Here is a 20,475-nt window from a genome sequence, read left to right on the forward strand (position 1 = left end):
AACAACATGAACTTGGGGTAAGGGATACAGCCCTTCATAAGGGAAGTTTAGCATGCCTGCCCTTTGCTCTGAAGGACACATTATCTCTGTCTTCCAAGGTTCATTACTTAAACATTTTTGGAAAAACAGTAGAGAACAAAGACTCATTACCCTACTCATATGGCGTGTAGCAATGAGAGACTCAGGGAGAATTCTCTTCAATATAAAGTATGCCCTTTCTCTAAAAGAGTTTATGATAAAAATTGGCTCATTAGTTGGGTCCTGCTGAGTAATGAAAACAATAAGGAGATTAGAGAGAGATTTATTTTAAAGATTTGATTCATGGAATTGTGAAGGTTAAGTGAGACATAATCTGATGAGGGACATGGTTGGACTAGAGACTCAGCAAAGAGTCACACTTCACAAATTAGTTTGGAGCAAAAGAAGGAAGAACCCTTGTTGTGGATGAAGCTCAAACATCATCTCTGGGACTTACTGCTTGCTTGGGGAAGATCTATTCTATTTAAGTCTTTTATTCTATTTAAGTCTTCCACTGATTAAGTGAGACCCACCCACATTATGGAGGATGATATGCTTTATTCAAAGCTCACCAATTTATACATAAATCTCACTGAAAAGCACCATTACAGAAACATGCACCTAAGTTAATACTTACACAAGGAAAGTATTAACTTACCAACAAACATGTTTCATTGTGTATCTGAGCCCCGTAGCCCAGTCAAGTTGGCACTGTCAATTTCTTTAATTGTAAGAATGGAAAATATTATTTATTGAACCCATGAGGGCTCATCATTTGAAGATATTTCTAAATTAAAGGGAGGCAATTTTTATTTCCAATGCAGTATTTCAAATTCGTATTTCATAATTTACAAAAGCATGCTAGTATGGTTATCCCAGGGAAAACAGATTAAAGGATTCATAAGTTGGAAGAGACGTTAGAGACCTTGTGATTACATCATCAATATCATGCTGTAACTTTCTAAAAATTGTTCAAATAGCTGCCTGTAAAGTTGAGTCTGCCAAACCAGATCCTGGCTCCCAGGTCAGTACTATATCTTGCCCAAGAAAATTTGAACTGCTGTTCATGGAACCCTGGGTCTAGAAGTTTCCTTGGAGGGCCTTCAGGAGGATGGAAGTGGGGGAAAGGCCCAACTCAGCCTCTAACACAGCTACTGCACTGCAGTCTGCAGTGTATATTGTAAACTCTATAAGATTTCATTTGAGAAAGAATTATTTTGCCAAAGTAAGCTTGTAAGCAACTTTCTCATTCATTTGTAACGGATATTTTGATTGCTACCAGTGAATGTTAACATGTTCAAATTACATTCGAGAGCTAATGTTCAGGAAATGACTTAGAATTTTCAAGTTTGAATTTTAATAATTCAGTTCAATTTAAGTTTACAAGCACAAGGAAAGTATTAACTTACCAATTTATTAGTGTGGAAAGCACTCAGTTTCATATTTATTTTATCCTTAAAATTAGGACAATGAATTTAATAAGATAATTAAAACTGCTTTTTTTTGATAAGAAACAATAAATATTCATGAAAGGGCATTGGGTAATACAGAATAGAAGAAAGAAAAATTGTCAAACATATCTACTATGTGAAGTCTACCTTTGTCAGTATTTTTGTGCATGCTTTTTAGTTTTTAGGCAGAGATCTTTTATTTACATAGTTGTCAATAAAATTTGTATATACCTAAGACTGTGTGCTATTCTTTCCACAGATCATGTATGCAAGGCCTTTTTCATATCATGGAGGAAACTTGGAACATGGAATACTGAATGACTACATAAGATTCTATTAAGTGCTTATGTAACTACTTAACTAACAATTTCTTTTCTTGTTTCCATTTTTGTTTTACCATAATAAACAAAAGAGGGTTGATTTTCCAATGAAGTTAGATGTTCCCTGTGCAAATTCATGTGTTGAAGCCCTAACTCCATGACAGTTATATCTGAAGGAAGTTATTAAAGTTAAAGGAGGCCATTGGGCTGGAACCCTGACCCACAAGGATTCATGTCCTTTTAAGAGACCCCAGAGAGTGAGCTAACTCTCTCTCTCTCTCCATCCCACATCCCACAGCAAGAAGTGGTGGTGGTCTATAAACCAGGAAGAGAACCCTCACCAGGAACTGAATGGGCCAGCACCTTGATCTTGGACTCTTAGCCTCCAGAACGGTGACAGATTCCTGTTGTTGAATCCACCTAGTCTGTGGCATTTTGTTATGGCAGCCGGGGATGATGAGGACAATATCTTTGGGTGTGAGGCCCATGCTTTATTTTGCCAGCCCTCCATCTGCTCTATGCTTGGGCTCCACATCCCCAACTGATTCACTTAAAAACACTAGTTCAATAATAAAATAATTAAGAATATCAAGATAATTATAGCAGAACATGGAAACAAGCGTGAGGCCTCATGAACGTGGACTCTGGGACTTCACGGGCCACTTGCCCATGAAGTCAGCCCTGACCCTGGACAGCTTTTGTGTTCCCGCTGTGAGCATCTGAACCTCCTTCCCCATTTGTCCCCACTTAGATCTTGGCATCTGACAGATATTCAATAAATGCTTTATGTTGTTCAATATCTGGTGACACATAACTGACTCTTAGCTCTGTGTTAAAGAGGGTTTAAAAGTCCTCTGATTAGGAACACATTCTTAGTGCATTTTTTTTTTTGGATAATTTGATGCTTATTGAAAAATAACCTGAGAAACACAGAAATATAAATAAAGGTGGAAGGAATTTCCTATGCAAGGTTTTTCAAGGTTGTTCTTGCTTTTTTGTAAGCAGTGAAACCAACACTTCAAAGCAAACATTTGAAGAAGCCGTTTGTTTGTTTACGTGAGGGGGGCAGCACTGCTCTGATAGGGTCAGGAGTGGGCATCCCCTCCAGGGCACCCCCTGCTCTTGACCTCTGCCTGAAACATAATGTGAAAACCCAAAGATCAACACAAACTTCTCATTCAAAATGTTTGTTCCCCTCCCAGAAGACCTTCAAAGTGACAAAATTCCAAGTTAAAGCACCATCAACAACAAAAGCTTTGGCTTAGAGTTGTAAACAATGCTAGGACATGTCAGATTATGTTAACATGAAATGCTGGCCAAAACCTGATAAGAATTGAGGAAGTAACAATTTATGTCTCTCAGCTCTAAAAGGACTTCTGTGTCCACCTCTGGTGGTCTCTTCACAGGAGAGAATGAAAGAGGAGAGGTCTTGGTGCTGGAGTTTCCTGGGTGGAATGGGTCGTATACCTCTCTGCTGGCCTTCCCTTGCTCTAAGTCCCCTGGCTCACTCTACAGCTCCAGCATTATCATCACTCCTCTTTTAAAAGGAGATGAGATCAGTTTCCATGCATTCATAACTGCAAACCATGTAATTACCTCCAGGCACCTGGCATTATACTGCATCCTGTGGTTTTTGATGTATTGCATTTTATATCATATTCTGTTGTTTTAAAAACTTTCCTTATTCATTCTACCAGGTGCAGCAATCTCCTAGATATCAGAGGATACAAAAGGGCAATAAGCATTACCTTCCAATAAGACGCAATGTAGCCAAAGTTCCAAATCATTACAAAATCATGTGTGTTCCAGTAATGGTTTCAAATGTTCATAGCATATAAAAAACTAATTTTATTTTAGTAACCCAGTTTAAAATTTTGTCTGGTGAATATTATGTATAGATCATTAAAAAGCATTACTTTAGGACTTTGGAATGTAATTAAACATATTCTTTTTGATTTTTTATCCATTTTAACATTTTTAGGGAAAGTAATTTGGTGTATAAAATGCTATCAAACTAAAATTAACTCAGAAAGTGTGCTATGAATTTTCATGTTAAGTATAAGTAAGTTATGATTTAGACAGTGAAAGAGAATTCAGTAACTAATAGATTATAGAAGGGCAATCAGAGTTTAAAACCTTAGCTTAAAAATCCTACATGAGAAAAATTGTAACAATTCCTCCTTTTAAAAAAGACAAAATTTTCCTCCCTCCACCTCCCCATACTCTATTCTTTTTCTTAGAATTCATATGCTAAATTTACTAGGTTCCGCTTTTTCAGTATCATTATTTACAACACTGTCACTGTTTCCATAGATATGCAGAATGTCTGTTTCCATAGCAACACTCTGGGTTTCCTAAACAAATAGTATCATAGTGTTAATCTTGTTTCAGTGTTATTGTACTATGTTATTAGATACAAAATTCAAAAAATAATTTAAGCAGGGTTTGAAACTAGGTGGGTTGATTTTATTGCTTGGTGCTTTAGATATTAAATTTCAATTTCATATTAAAATATATATACATTTGAAAAATAGCAGGGATTTTTGCATAGTAAACATGATACCAATTTTATTTGCTAGTTATAAAACACTATAATTTAATAATAATTTAATGTTCCAATACATGAGCAATATACACAGAGAGGTTTACCATCTTCAGATTAAAATGACTTTTTCAGTTGGCCTGGAAGATTTAGCCTCCCCAAATCTCCAAAGTCATTTATTACCTACCTACAGTGGTAGTTCCTTTTGCCATTTTTTTCCATTGTAAGTAATTTCTACCATTTTTACCTTTTATTTTATACCCCACAGGAATAGTTATGAAATAGACTTCAAGGAATCTTTAGTATTTCCTTTTCTCCTAGATGGAAACAAGAGAGAAAAGTAAATCTACTGGATTTTTGTTTTCGTCTTTAAATTTGTTCATCATTATCTTTCATTCTTACAAAAAGAGCACATTTTTGAGAACTCTTTCTGAAATGGAATTGAGCTTCAGCCTCAGCTCTCAAAATGGGTCTGGTATAACTTTTAGCTAATTGAATTGATTGCATTATCCTACACATCAGCTCACACGGGCAAGATGATTGGCAACGCAAGGGGTGGGAATGTGGAATCCTGTGTTTTGGAAAAGTAAAGGAGCTTTATCCATGCTGTGACTTTTTTTTTTTTTTTTTTTTGCAAGATGTTAAAAGAAGACCCAATCATGTCTGCAGATCTGATTCTTTATATCCACACTCTGACCCATTTAACTAGCCATTTCAGAACCCTGATTTTCACTTTCCTTTTGAATAAGCTTGACTTCAAGGTTTTCCCCTCCCAATTTTAGCACTAGAGAGGTATGCAGATCTAAGGTAATAATTTGCATGTAGAATAGTTGTACAGCTTTGGGGAGAAGGTCAAGGATAAATGGAAGTAAATGTCTAAGTTCAAAACCAGCATGCACAAGACCCGAGATTGGGGAGATAATAGTAACATGAGTCTCAGCTCAGTTGTTTGCTAGTTTGATCATTTGAAGCCCTTGATTCTACTTCCCTGAACCTCGGTTTCCTCATCTATAAAATAAGGAAACTAACACTTATTGTCCAGTGTTGATGGAGGATTAGAGACAATAATTGATTAATGAAAAGTAACATTGACCAGTGTTACTGAAAGTGTAGCTCTTGTTACACTTTCCTGATTTTTCTTCTTTTCTTCACCAATTTGATCTTTGGGGTCAGAAAAAGACTGATCCCTCTGTAATGGTACATGAAGCCATATCAATCAGGTACAGCTTCTGGCCATGGAGCTTCTTCAGTTTTCTGCCCCACCCCCTGCATGCCTCCTGGATTTTTTGCAGCAGACAGCTTTAATGATTTTGGTTCAGAAGAAGTAAGCACTCAGAGTTCCCAGTAACAACAGTCAGTGTGGGTTCCCTGAATGGTCAGCCAAGTTGAAATAGGGAAAGTCCCAGAGAAAAAGAATCCTTTTCCCAATCTCAATCCTAGTAGTACAACCTAACCCAGTGTTTCTCAACCTTCAATGTGGGTAGTAATCATCTGGGGACCTTTCTGAGAGCCAGATTTTGGCTCAGCAGGTCTGGGTGGGGACTGAGTTTCTGTGTGGCTGATAATCTCTCTGGCTATGCCAGAGTTACTGGTCCAGGCTCACCTTGAATGAGAAGGATCAGAACTCCCCAAATCACCTCAGATTTTCTCAAATTTGTTAAGATTCTAGCCTTTCCTCTTAACAGTGGATCCCCATACTACTTGGGCCTGGGTATATTTGGGGTCCTTGCTCTAGTAGTGGCTCCAAACTTTCTAATCTTATTGAACTTGGCTTTCTTATAAGATGAAGAAATTGGGCTAGTTTGAATCTCTTGTGTACTTTTCAATGATCAAATGTGGCACACTTTCCTCTTTTGGACATAGGACAAATCAGGGAAGATAAAAAATTCCATCAATTCGCATAGTCATTAACCAAATTCTGTTCAGCAAATTTGAGTTGTCTATGAGCTTTAGGATCAAAATGGTTCAGTTACATGAGGAAAAAAATATAACACAATTAGAATTGATTATCAATACAGGCTAATGCTCAAATTGGAAAGTCAGTGACTGACCTATGAATGAGTTTAGAAGCTGCCCGTATGATGTTAACAAAACTTAGAATGTAATTAATATTTTTGAATTCTCCAAGTACGTGTGGTTTCATTTCTTATTGTTGTGTTAATGTCTAAAAACTCAAGTCAAGTTCCCTTGTATGTTTAGTTACCCTGTGGGAACTTAACTAATTATTATAATGGCAATATTTCTTGCTTGCAAACATTTAAATGGCAACTGACTCTTTTCTGAGATCATATTTTTAAAGGAGATTGTGTTTGAAAGCGCTAAAAGATTAGGGATTTCTAGGGGATTTTGTCTTCTGAATTTTCCTTGTTTATGACCTCATTGTCTAGAGGATCATATAATATTCTAAGAATGAAGGTGAATGTGGTTTCTAATAACTACATGGAAAAATGAATTACTTTCATTTTTATTCTTATGCTGAACGTCTTTACTCAACTGGCATTAACTTCATAATAAATCATAATGAGTCTATTTGTTCTTCTCAAAAACAACAGGAAAGTCGTAACAAAATCAATTCCCTTTGGAAAAGGAGGCAGCAAGTTTTCTAGCAGTGTCTCGGATGGTATGGAAGATGCTTCAGGCTGGCAATGAAAGTCTTAGATCAACATCTCATGAAACATCACATCACTCCGGGGAAAGGGTCCCCTAAGCTAGTGACCACAAAGCACTTAGAACATACCCAGAACATACCAAGTGTGCAGTAAATATCAGGTATATTTTTCCTGACATTGATGTGGGTGCTTCTGAGCAGTCACACTGTGGTAGCATTGGTGTCTCTCCAGCTCTATGGATATGTGTATTTATACTAAGAGAACTTTCATAGATAATAGCTTTTGTAGTTTTATAAAAACTTGGCACAGTAGAGTGGAAGGAAATAGTGCAAATAGTCTTGGAAATATTATAAACTCAATGTCCTATTCAGATGGATTGTAATTCTCAATGTTCTCTATTTGTTGAATATTGTATAGAAGATTAGGATTTATAAAGAAGCTATTCTACAAATAAAAGAACAAAGCATGTCACTGGAGAAAAAATATCTGTGTCCACAATATACACATCCAAATAATGTAGACTCTTCTCCAAGAAATGTCTATGTGTTTTTCTCTGAGTCATATTGTTTAAAAACTAATATTACCCAGTAGTATCATTGGCAGTGTAATAGCACTAAGAACAAACAAAAATGGGAAACTTAGCAAATAATTGGTTTGGTGATCAATATATCATTCCAATCATGTAAGCCAAACATCCCTTGACTTCCCCTTCTTGAGACTGTTAGGCCATTCTTCTATGTTTGTTTTGTGCAAACATGAAGGTGAATGAAAAAGGAATTTCTCCACTGTTTTGTGGGTGCTTTCCCACAGTTTGTTTATGCAATGTGAAGTTCATTTTCCTTTTATGAGAACACATCATGATAGTAGTTGTGCTCAATATGCACAACAACAAAGCAACTTTGAGTCACTCCTTGGAGATAACAGCAGGCCAGAAGCCTCCAGGATAATCATGAAGTCGCTCATGGGACTGTTGGGCTCCTTGGTTCAAATCCATGCTTCTCTTTAATCCATGCTGGGAATCTTCCTTAACTTTCCTATGCCTTGGGTTATTTACTCATTTTTGGAATAGAAATGTTGTAATTCCTACTTCAAAAGGCCCCTGTTAGAGTAAACATAATATTGCATATAAAGTGAGTAGAGCATGCTTATTCAAAATAATCAATACATGTCCGTGGTTATTAGAAAATGAATAATACTTCCTATAACTGATATTAAGATCTTTTGCATATATTATCATTATATGAGTTGCTATTCACTTTACCAAAGTCAATTATAAACATATTATGGTTTGATTTTCACAAACATTCGGACAGCCTAAGGCTTCTACTCATGCTAAGATCTTAGATTCCAGAAAGAGTTTAGCAATCAATGTCAGGTACCAGCAGATCAGTAAGGGTTGTGACGATCAGGAATCTTACAATAATGTCCAGATAGGTTATGAAACAGTTCTTAAACTTGAGTTTAACCTTGTAAGCAGAATCATGTTACAAGGTTAAAGTCAAGTTTAATTTGAGTTTAATTAAACTGAAGTTTAATCATTAGTTAAATGGTTAATACCAGTTGGTTATCCTAAAGAAATATCACAGGCTATGTGGGGTAAGCCACACATATGTATTTCTTGAAATTTAGGAGGCAGGAAGTCCAAGATCATGGGGCTGGCCCATTCAGGTTCTGATGTGGGCTGTGTGCCCTGCTGGTAGATGATGGCCTTCTCATTATTTCCTTCCATGGTGGAGATAGAACAGGTCCTCTCTTGTCTTCTCTTTTATACTAAACCTGTTGGAACTGGGTGCCACCCTAATGACCTCATTTAACCTTAATTACTTCTATAAAGACCCCATCTCCAGATATAGCCACATTGGGCATTTAGGCTCCAAAGACACATTTTGGGGAAACTATAGATTTGGACTGATGCTGGTAGCAGCTCTGTTCTCAATCCCTTTCCCAACCCTCTCCTCCCATCATTCCATAACCCTATGGAGAGTTTCTTCCTAACAAGAATACTCCTTTACCACAGGAGAAAGCTTGTGGATATAATCTAAATGGCTCTGTCTGCTATTCTGCCTGACAAAATTTAATGTCAAAAATCTGTATGTTTATTTGACTTTTTCAGATGGTCTTTTAGACTATTTGTATTTGAGCCACATTTTACTTTGCCATGAGTGATAGCACACAGGATCATAGTTTTCCTTTCCTTTCTTGGTTTTGATGATTCCACAATCCATTCTATTTCTCCTGGAGAAGGAACTACAGTAGAAGTAGCAACATATAAATTTAGTGTTCCCATTTTTGTAGCATGTATGATTGTATTCTCCATGCAGTCTCCTTAGGATGTTTTGTCTTAGAGAATCCCAAATTTTTGGAAGACTACCCATGAGCATTTTGGGTACATCAGTGGTGTTGCTCAGAAAGCCAATAAGGAGACAGAGATTTGTGAATAGCATGAGTAACACTTATCAGACTGCTCAAAGAGAAGAATGGAACAGTGATGTGGTTGCCAAGAGGACCCAGCCAACCTTGTGGGGCACTCGGAAACAGAGATAGTTCTTCAGAGATATTTCCAGGCAAGATCAGGGTACCAGAACTTTGTGCCAATCATTGGGACAACGAGGAAGTAGGGTACAGCCTTGAGCCTGTCAGCTAGCAAGAACTGAGGGCAATTTTGTAGGGACTAATGTGAGCCGGTGTTAGTCAACTCTCTCTGAAACAAGAGGAAAGAAGGCCTTGGTTCTGAGAGTGCAACCTCAGAACATCCACTCTGCATGTGAATATGATCTAGCAGTTACAGCAACTCCACTCTGTATTTTAGTGGTCAATTTATTAAGTTTTTGGCTAACAACAATTGTGAGAAAGTCTTATGCATAAATCCTGGCACCCACTTCTCCAGCAATGGTTTTCTGATTGGTAGTAATTGTTTTTTAGACAAATTTGGAAGGAACCAATTAGGAGACAGAAGTCATTCTAATGATTGAAAACCAAGAGTATTTAATATTGAAAACCATGAATAAAGTTTTCAAGTGAGAGAGTAAAAAGACAACTCTAGCCTATTGTAAAGGTAACAACAGCAGGAAGAAGCTTCACCTCCAAGCAGGAAGCACACATGGAAAATTTGAAATGATTGAAGCTTAGACATTCAAGAAGAACCTGTGTGGCTGAGAGGCAGATCTCTGAGGAGTGTGTGCTGCTCGGCTGCTGTTAGTAGTATCTCTGGGTTCAGAGTAGGGGCTACTGGAGCCAGGAGCCAGGTCTTTAAGAAGGAGGCCAGGAGACTGGATTTGTTGTCATAGTGGGGAATGTACAGTAAAGACGGCCTGGAAGTGTTAGGAGAACTCCACACATTGGTGTCAACTGTCTCTAGAAGGAAGAATTCTCATTTTCCAGTGAAGCAACATTACTGCTGCAATTATCAAGGAAGCGGGAAACCAACAAGAGGGCCACAAGAAGCAAACAGGAAGGAACTAGTGTCCCCTTCCTCTTCCAGTTTGCAGACTCCATCTAGCGCCCCCTACTGGCAAAGCTTCTATTGAATGCTGCCTGCAGATCCCAGCTCCAGCATCATAGAGCTGAAGGCAGAGGGCAGAGTGTAGACTTGAGTCAGTAAGTGGAAAACTAGCACAAAAATAAACATTTCAATGAGAAGCAAAATCTTTAAACGCACATATATGTCTTCCTTTAATAAAATTATAAGGTTCAGGCATTTTTTACACTTCAACATCTGTAACTATTGACAAAATGATGGAAATATTAAAAATCCTTGATGCTAAATTTAAAAATAGGCTATTATTTTTCATGTTAATTGATTTATTAATAGTGTTTTGACTAAGGGGTGTAGCTTTCACCCATGAATTGGGAAATTTGAAAAGGAGGTTAGCACTGGTGATGTAAAACATGGTTTTAGATGAATCATCTTTAGTTACAAAAAGATTTGGGGGCTTAGCTTGCAAAATCAACTCTGATGTTTCTTAATAAAATTTGCTGAAAATTTGGAATATGTTTATCATATTCAGGCAAATCAAACAGAAAAATCCAGATACTGTTATGATGTGGGAGAATTCCACATAATTGGGGTTCAGGAAAGAGTTGAGGGGTAGCAAGCAGAGCAGAAGGAAGCTAGCAGTAGTGTGACATCATGGGGTTGGAAGGGAGAGCATTATCAATGGACATCGATGGAGTTCTCGTAGCTTCTTGGGGAAGAAATCAAGGGATCATACTGAGCTTCTTGAAGGGAATGAGTAATTAAGAAATAGCAAAGGGAATTGGCCCAATACTCATAAGGGGTAAAAAAAACAACCTTTTGGTAAGAGAGAGTTAAGATAGTAAAGGGAGCATAGAGCGGTGTCAGCGATGTCGCCTATTTCTGAGACTAAAATTGGTTCTAATTTTGTGGAAAGGAGGAAGATGGTAAATGAAATTTAAAAGGATAAACTCATAAAAAAAGAGAAAAATTGGAGGGAAAAAAGCCCTAGTGTCTGTGTAAGAAATCAAGAGCTGATATTGAGGAAACATGTAGAAGAATTGCATTTAAAGGCATATACATGCTTTTGGACAAAGTTACGGTAGTATATGGATGAGTGAAGAAGAAAGGGAAAAGGAATCCAAAAGCTCTTTTATCACCATCAGCATTTATGGCTAATCACCTGTATACTAGGTTTTCATGTCAAGGATCTTGAGACTCCCCAACTTAGAAAAATGATATTGATAATTTCACACAGAGGACCAAATGTAATTGGTATAGTATTAAAACAAAATGTTTTCTATTCTTTAACCCCTTCAAAGTTAATATGGCCAAACCTTATTATCTCCATTTAAATATTATTTACATGTCACTCTTCTGATCAATTTAAGTCATTTAACTTCTTAAAGACAAAGCTATTTTCCCCCATGCAGACACAGAATGGGATTGGAACACATCAGCATCTGTGGTTCCATTTAAAGGAGGCACCCAACTCTGCAGGCAGCTGCCACCAGCTCACCTGGTTCATTCTCTAGAAGTGAGATTGACCAATCGTGTTAATGATTTGTAGTTTGAAAGGAGTCACTTTCATGAGGTCAGATCCAGCCTAAAGTATGTTCTTACCCTGACTAATCCTTGCTCCCTTCTGTATTTGCCTATGTCTAGCACCTGCACAGTTGAGAATCATGACTGGAGTTACGATGACTCTGTGCTTATCGCTCCCCTCTGTCCTCTACCATTTGAAGTCACCAACAGTGGCAGTGTCTCTCTTGAGGAACAGGAACTCACATGACATGCTATCTAGCAGTGGTTTTCTAGGCACCTTCCCAATGACATTTTTTTCAGAAACATCTGGGCTCCTGGGACTCTTCGCCCCACCACATCAGTGACAGTCCTGATTCTTCCTCATGCTTGAATTTAAATCTTCCTTATTTAGCATTATTTTTAAAAAATCTCAAAGGAAGATGTCTGAGCACGATAACTGCAAGAAAGGAAGGAAGAGTTGGCAACAACCTGCCACAGCAGATGGCAGACGATGGTAGTATTGTCTTACTAAGTTGCCTTGGAGTCTCAGCCAGCTGACCCCAAAGAGTCCCCCCATCCCTCCTGAACTGTTTTTCAGCAGCTTCTGCTGAAGACGGAAGCCAGTCCTTTCTATTATCTCTTAGATATCGACTCTTTGAGGAAATGACTTCTTAAACTTTATTCTTTTCTGAAATACTTCCTGGTTATTTTTTCATTTTTTATGAACATATTAGTTGGTACTCGTAGTTTTTCTAAAATTGTAGTGTTACCCATTGTTCAGAAATTCCAAAGAAGTCCTGAGATTCTCTTCTCATATTGATTACCACAGAGCTGCCTTGGGCTGCCTGCCCTTAGGAGACAGATGGGTCATTTTTGTAATTTCATTGAAAGTTGAGAAACTTCCAGAAACCAACAAAATGGATTTCTGACCTCAGGGTCTGCATGGTTAATGGAGTTGTTTGCAATGAGGTAATGGTTCTGTTAACTCAGGGACTGGACCTATGATTCCTGTGTAACCTGGCGGGTAGGTTTTTAACTGAAGGTGTGTCTTAGCACAGAGGACAATTCTGATTACAAACAGAAACATTGATCAGGCCTTAAAAGAGGCATTTTCTAACTTTCCCAGGGACTTCTCCCTCATTGGTCAGTTGCGTAGAGCTAGGGTTCTTGGAGGACCTCTTCCCAGTCTCTCTGTCTCATTCTGGGTTTTTCCTATTACTAATTATCTAAGCAGGAAGGTAATAATTTCTGATTTCTTTCTTCTAAACTTCTACTTTCAGATCAGCAGCCTGGGGGCAGAGATAAATAGGTCAGTTATTACTGACGTCACAGGGAACTCCATGTCTCAGATTAATCTACACAGAATTTGAACAGCAAGATATGGAACAGTGTGATTAAAAATACAAGTGGGGTTAGTTGACTTTAATGACAAACTCTAGCAACAGACGAGGAATAAGAAGAGATACTGCGAGTTTCTCCATGAGCCACATAATTAGGGCATAAAATGACTCATTTTACTAGCTAATGTATAATCATGTGTATGGGGGAGGAGGGACTCAGCTCCTCTCTGCTTATCAGTAAATACAGCCCTAATTCCAAGGTGCCTCACCTCACTGTGGGGGTGTTCTCTTCCTCTAACCTAACTGGTTAAGCCAGACAAACAGTGAAATACCTTACATTACTGAGTGAGGAGCCATTATTACCAAGTTATTATCACACCCTCAAAGGGCTTTGCTGAGTTTCACATTTTATTTTATTTGTTTTGCAGACTCTAAGCATCCAGACATTTCCCGAGGCTCCAGTGTATTTGAGGCAGGTAGGGAAATGAGCTCAGACCCATCCTTCTCACCAGAGAGGATTTCCTGGCAAAAATTGAGCCTTGCACATCTCCATCTGAGCTGGTTATTATCACCACAATTCAGGGATTGTGATGGATGTACCTCCAAGGCTGAAGGTTGCCCCAGACACAAGCTAGTTTCCCCAAACTCTTCAGGTCATTCCCAGACCTCCTTCATTTCTGGTCCCTGGTGCTATTAAATCATTAGTTCATTAAATATGCATGGTGCACAGAGACACTCTATTAGCCTTTGAGAATGCATATAGCCATAAACATTCTCATCCTTAAGCTCAATGTCAATTCTCAAGGAATTAACAAAATAAGCAGATACTTACTGCAGTCAGATGGTCAGGTCAGGGGTCAGCTCCCTGCAGGCACGGTCAAGCAGGGACTAACTGGTAGGTTCTGTGCTTATCATGGTGCCTAGCACATTGATCTCTTCATAAATACTTGAGACTTAAGTGAACGAATTGGAGCAACCAGATAGGGAGCTGTTTTCCAGGGTATTTATCTCATGGCATAGTTAGCTTGCCTTGAGACCAGAGGTATTAAGATATGCCTGACGCACACTCGGACATCCCAGCCATGTTCAATGGCCAGCAAGGTTCTGGAGAGACTCTTGTAAAATGTAAGTGGAAGAAAAAAATACACTGTACAATCTGTCTTTCTCTTAAAATTATATCATGGTGTCATTCTTGAAGTTGTAAATGTTTATTTGCCATCCCGAAATCACGAGTTTCTTTTGATATCAGGAGTAAAAATTTCAAATTTCCTTATTATTTCTGTACACACAGCTGATCTTGCTGACATTATCTCAGGCTCTTCTCACAATAAGATGTTGCCCTCTTGATAAAGTCTGATAAAGCTGGAAATCTGTTTGCATTATTGTTAAATGAAATAAACAAATGGGAGACATCTAATCTGCCTGCTAGAATGATCCATTTTGATGTCTCTAAAGAAAAAAAACTGTGAAAATAAGATTAAAAATTACTACCTTATCAGTATTCTCAATTGATTCAGTTATTTTAAGTGACTTGAGATGTGCATATTTTAATCATATGGGGAAAAACATTAATAATTTTATGTATTATAAAAAAATTGGGAATAAAGCTCCTGAAGCTCGTCCACTCTCCATCCTATATGTACTATTAAATATTTTAAGAATATTCTTTAAAATGTTTTTTTCAATTTGTAAAAATTTTATTCAATTTTAAGTTCCTGGGTTGTTTCTGAGCTCATGCTTTAAGGATTTAAGATTCTAATCTAATAAATGAACTAATGATAATTTTCTTCCAAGTTCAAAGCCAAATCTTTCTTTTGATGAAGTGGTTGTTCTTTTATTTTAATGATGATGTTCTTTTTTTTTTTTTTTTACACATTGTTCCTTTTGTTTGTTCTCCATGATATCATAACAATAGTGCAGCAAAAACAGCAGAATTGAGTTGAACTGGTTGGGCTTCACATGGCTCTAGGAAGTCTGGGTTCTGAGTGTTCCCTGCAGTTTCCGGGGCTGAGCTGACCCGTTAGGAAGAGCTGTTCTGTGGCCGACATCATCCACCATGCACACACCCTTCCCCATCATGGACTTTGGCCAGAGGGGTGTATTTCAGTTTCATCCTGATGCTTGTTGACCTGAGGAGGGTTTAACAAGAAAGGAGTGGCAGCGGGGTAGTTTTACATGAGGCCAGAGGATCTCAGAGGTCGTTTCTCATAAATGACCAGGACTTGACTTCAACTTTCTCTTTTCTTACAACTACTTTTTAAAAAAAATTTTTTATAGCATCTGAACATATGCACTTCAAGTGACCTAATTAACAACTTAGTGGATTTTGACATCAAGACTATAGTGACTCAACCTATTGTCTGAATTTTAATGTAACCTATAATATACTGATTCTGCTGTGTCTGTTATGTTATCAGACATATTTTGACTGGAAAATGGTTTCGGTCTTGTGAGATGAAGGGTAGGCACAATTTTCAGGATTCAGGTTTGATGTGGATAAGAGCAAATACCCTTAAGACATGCCTTTTTGTGACTGCTTGGTGGGTAATGGGTGGTGAAAATAAGATGATTCTAATGCTGTGGACTTTCTTTAGCCATTTGGAAATGTGGATGATGAGCGAGTTGTTGGAGTGCTCTGTCCATGCCTGTCTTTCTCTGAGACCTGTGTGGTTGGCCATCTCCTTATACCTTTGTGCGAGCTTCAGGTTTTCAAAGGAGGCAGCTGCTGCTAATTTGCTCTTAACTGTCCTTTGCCTACTGTGTTCAAATGCTCTGTCAAGGATCCTAATGAGAAGGAGCAGCATGTCTTTTATGGAGGGCCTTTAGGACCAGCCCTCCAAGGTCATCATCTTTGCCCTCACCCATAAAAGCAGAGTTGATGTGTTAAATTCACCCAGCAACATCTCTGTTCTGCCAAGTTCAGGATGGCTTCAGCTGCCTCATTGGGGAGCATTTCCTACCCATTCCTTCAACTGTTCTGTGTCATTTCTCAATGACAAGTAGACATTTCCCCTCTTTATAATATTTCAGAAATACTGTTCATTATGTTAATTTTTGCTACAGTCACTTTTGAAAGGTACCTTTTTTTTTTTTCAGTTTTTGCTTTTTTTCCTTGGATGACAATTTACTTACCCCGTGGAAAGATTTCTCTGCTTACATGAAGTCTACTATCTGTGACACACCATTAAAAAATGGCAATACCCTCAAAATTTGTATAAGAATGTCTGAGTCCATTTTCTGTTGCTATAACTGAGAACCATAGACTAGATAATTTATAAAGAACAGGGGTTTATTTAGCACATGGTTTTTGAGGCAGGGAAGTCCACAAGTACATTGTGGGCATCTGCTTTGCATCTGGTGAGGCCCTTCTTGCTACATCTTAACATGGCAGAGGACAACACATATTGAGAGAGAGAAAGCGTGCTTCCTCTTCTTACAAAGCCCCTACTGCCACCCTGGGATTCTCACCATGATGACTTCATCCAATTACCTCCTAAAGTCCCCAAATCAAAGTACCAGGAGTATAGGAATTTGGGGAATCAATTTTCTAACAGCTGAACTTTTCGCTGACACATTCAACAATAGCAAAGGATTACTCTAGAATAGAATATAAAAATACATTCAAAGCACTTCAAATATTTTAAAAATATTCTTTAAAATGCTTTTTCAATAAGGGTAACAAAGAGTGATTCGTGTGCTATATCCCAGTCTCCCCAACATATGACATCATTTATTTCTTCTAGACAATGGCTTTGAATAGAATCATAAGAAAGGTGTGATTAATCAATGATTGCATATTTCTTACTGGCAACTGAACTCCTATCAACCAATTCTCTTGCAGAAGACAGCAAGTCATGCATTTGAACTATCCCTTTGATTTATATCTCAATATTTCAAGGAGAGAAAACTTTTGAAGGAATCTTCTTGTCTTGAGGATACTTGGATTCACTCAATCTGATCTCCCTGCATCCTGGCAGTGTTTCTACCTCAAGAATCAACACATTCTACTTACTTGGTGATCTCAATTCCATGCCCAAGCTCTCCTATTCCAATTCCCACTCACTGGCCTTTTATAGTAATATCTTGAACTCTTCAAAATAAAAATCTATCAGCAACTACAAGAAGATCTGAAAATATAGGGAGCAGTTAGTTGTAAGTCTCACCCAGTGGTATTCACATGAAGGTTAAATGATAAGGGATGTGCTGAGGAGATTTTTTTTTAATAGGAGTGAATTAGGAAAAAATTCTATTTTAATTGTGAAAAATGGATTGTTATATTCTGATCACCATTGAAACTGAATTTAGCATTATCAACAAGAGGGGAAAGTCCTAAAAGGGGAAAAATATTACATAATTTGTGGTTGCACCCTGACATTCTTAAAAAAAAATGAATTGCCTGAAGATAGTGGGGGTTTTCAATTGTCACTTAACCTTTTACATGTATGTCACTTGGTTTCTTCCTCCTTTCCATCTGACTCACTTTAGGTCATTTCTTACCTTCCTAGTATTCCTGTTGTTTTCTCTCTCTTGATCCTCATCCTCACTGCCCTGGATATTGATGTGGGATTGAGGAAACTGACACAGAAGGAAACCAAACAAAGAAACTGATTTCTGGTGGAGAAAACTTTGCTCTTGCCTTTCCCTCTGATTCATAGACTTTTCTTGGAAAAGTGATTTCTCATACTAAGTCCAAAGCAGAGGTTCTTAGAAGAGAGTCATTCTTTCAATTAATAGTAACTATTAAAACATCAGTCACATTCCAAGTAGAGTTTAGCCAGGTTGGTAAAATACTACTATTACTACTAGAACTACTAATAACGGACTGGTCCAGATTCACCATTATGAGTTGGACAGATATAGTGAGAGATTCATAGACATACTTCTAGAAGTTCCTTTGAAGAAAAGGTTAGTAAGATTTGTTCTGCAATGGTCAAAGAGTAAATGATGGTGGATTGGGCCCCTGCTGGGAGCTTGGGTAGTTTCTTTGTGAAGGGAAGCTTGAGGATGGTAGGTAAGAGCAGGAGCATAGAGGGAAGGGAGTAGAATTCCAGGGACATGAAGCAACAAATGCAAGGACCCTGCTGTAGAAGCTGGTGAGTGCAGAGACCACTGGGCTCAGGAGGAAAGAGTCCAGAAGCAGGTGAGGAAAGATGGCTCATGAGAAGTACTCTCAGAGGTGCAGGATTTTGGGTGCTACTCTGCCAAGTGGGCCTGAAGAGGCCAAGGATGAAGGCAGCAACCACAAGAAACCCCTGTTTACAAGGCATAGGAGTGTCTGTGATGGAATTCTAATATAAATCACTAATAAAAGCTCAATAAAATTTTATTTCTTTTTTTTTTCAAGAAAGGTAATAAGTTGAGGTCTATATTATCTTTGTAATAGTTTCACTCATGTTGAGAACACTCGGGTGTTGATCATGATTCTGGGTCTTGTATAGCAAAAAGGAACAGTGGGAAAAGATTGGGAAATACTGTCTTAAAATAATTTCTTACAAAAAAATAAAAGCAATGAATTCCCAAAGCCTCCCTTACCCTGAGGCCACCTCATGTACCTCAGCAGCTCTGTGACTCATCTGTCTTTACTCCTTCTTGACTCTTTCCTGCTAACCCGCTGCCATTTGGTTTCTTTTCCACATGTCCCATGTGAAAACTGCAGTAATAGCTAACAGTCAAGTTTATAATGTCCCATGAACAGTTTAGATCTTCGTGTGTATTGATTTACTTTATTTTCACTTAGCAGTCCTTGAGACATGTACCATTTTCCTGATGAAAAAGCCGATGCTGTATAGGTAAAATAACTTGCCCAGGTTCATACAACTCGTAAGTGGCTGAGTTTTGATTCAAAGCCAAGTAGGCCAGTTTTAGAGTCTGTGCTTGTAATTATTACTGGTCTGTATGGAATTATTTGTGTGTGTGGTGTGTGGTGTGTGTGTGTGTGTGTGTGTGTGTGTGTGTGTGTGTGAGAGAGAGAGAGAGAGAGAGAGAGAGAGAGAGAGAGAATGAGAAGAGAGGGAGAGAGAAGGAGGAGAGAGGGAGAGAGAGATTTGTCTAATTTTGGATCACAGGCTTTGCTTCCAATTTAATGGCCATATTAGTAATGGAAGAAAATAATCCTTATTATATTGGAAAATGAATGGGACAATAAACAAGGCACAATGTGTTTTGCAGAGACAGTCACAGAAGCATCTTGCGTCCACCATTTTCTGACTGTGTGATTTGAATGATGTTCCCATTGGGTGATGTGCTCTGTCTCTTCTTATTGGATCTAGGAGACTTCATGTCTTGTTTATAACCAATAAGAAAGGGCAGAAATGGTGGTGTGCAGCATCTGAGTCTAGGAGAGAAAAGACAAGGCAGATTTCACTTGGATGTCTAGAATACTCAAGCTAGAACGCTGGGCAGCTATGTGATCGTTCCACTTCCCTGACACCATATTTAAAAGAAGCCCCAAATAACACATGTTGAGGGATTGTGTAAAGAGGTTCTGAATCTACATGAAAAGGGAGAAAGAGAGACAGAGAGGAGAGGGAGCTTGGTCCATTCCCTAATTTTTCCTCCAGATTTTCCTGCTCCATCTCCCACCTGAGTGCAATACCTGATAGACCAACCAAGCCCAACCAAACTCTTTTAAAATTCCTGATGCCCATCCCTAGTAGTATATCAGTGATATTATTGACCAAATTTTAAAAAAAGAAAAAGAAAAAAAAATCCAAACAAACAAAACTAGAGGCATCACACTGCCTGACTTCAGAATATACTATAATGATATAGTAAATAAAACAGCATGTTAAGGGCTGGGGTTGTGGCTCAGTGGTAGAGCATTTGCCTAGCACATGTGAGGCACTGGGTTCCATCCTCACCATCACATAAAAATAAATAAATAGAATAAAGGTATTGTGTCCATCTACATCTAGAAAAATATTTTAAAAGAACAGCAAAAGAAAAAAAAAATTCCTGATGCCCCAAATGAAGGCATAGAGGCAAATGGTTGCTTTCAGCTGCCCAGTTACAAGGCAATGTATAACATCGAAATAGATATCCACATCAATGGATATGACCCCTTCTCTAAGAGTCAAGAACTTGAGAACCTGAGTGGGATTTTCTGTTGTAACCTTGGCACAAGATGCTCTTCTTCCCCTGCATTTTATTTCTTATCTATAAGCAAATCACAACATTTATTGCTATACCTTCTTAAAGGATTCTCCAGATTTATTTTC

General features: G+C 38.1%; 1 long non-coding RNA gene across 2 annotated transcripts in view; it reads left to right on the forward strand.

The window, feature by feature from the left end:
* The window catches only part of LOC110597677 (uncharacterized), a 136,158-nt gene that overhangs the window by 78,372 nt on the left and 37,311 nt on the right, over positions 1 to 20,475 (forward strand). The window contains exon 6 of one of the 2 annotated variants that reach the window (XR_013426659.1): positions 1,729 to 2,586. The exons of the other annotated variant lie outside the window; for it this stretch is intronic. This is a non-coding gene — a long non-coding RNA (uncharacterized LOC110597677). Of the gene's footprint in view, positions 1 to 1,728; positions 2,587 to 20,475 lie in introns of those variants that run through there. 2 annotated transcript variants of the gene reach the window in all.

This window comes from Ictidomys tridecemlineatus, chromosome 10, assembly GCF_052094955.1.
Source record: "Ictidomys tridecemlineatus isolate mIctTri1 chromosome 10, mIctTri1.hap1, whole genome shotgun sequence".
NCBI classification, from domain to species: domain Eukaryota; kingdom Metazoa; phylum Chordata; class Mammalia; order Rodentia; family Sciuridae; genus Ictidomys; species Ictidomys tridecemlineatus.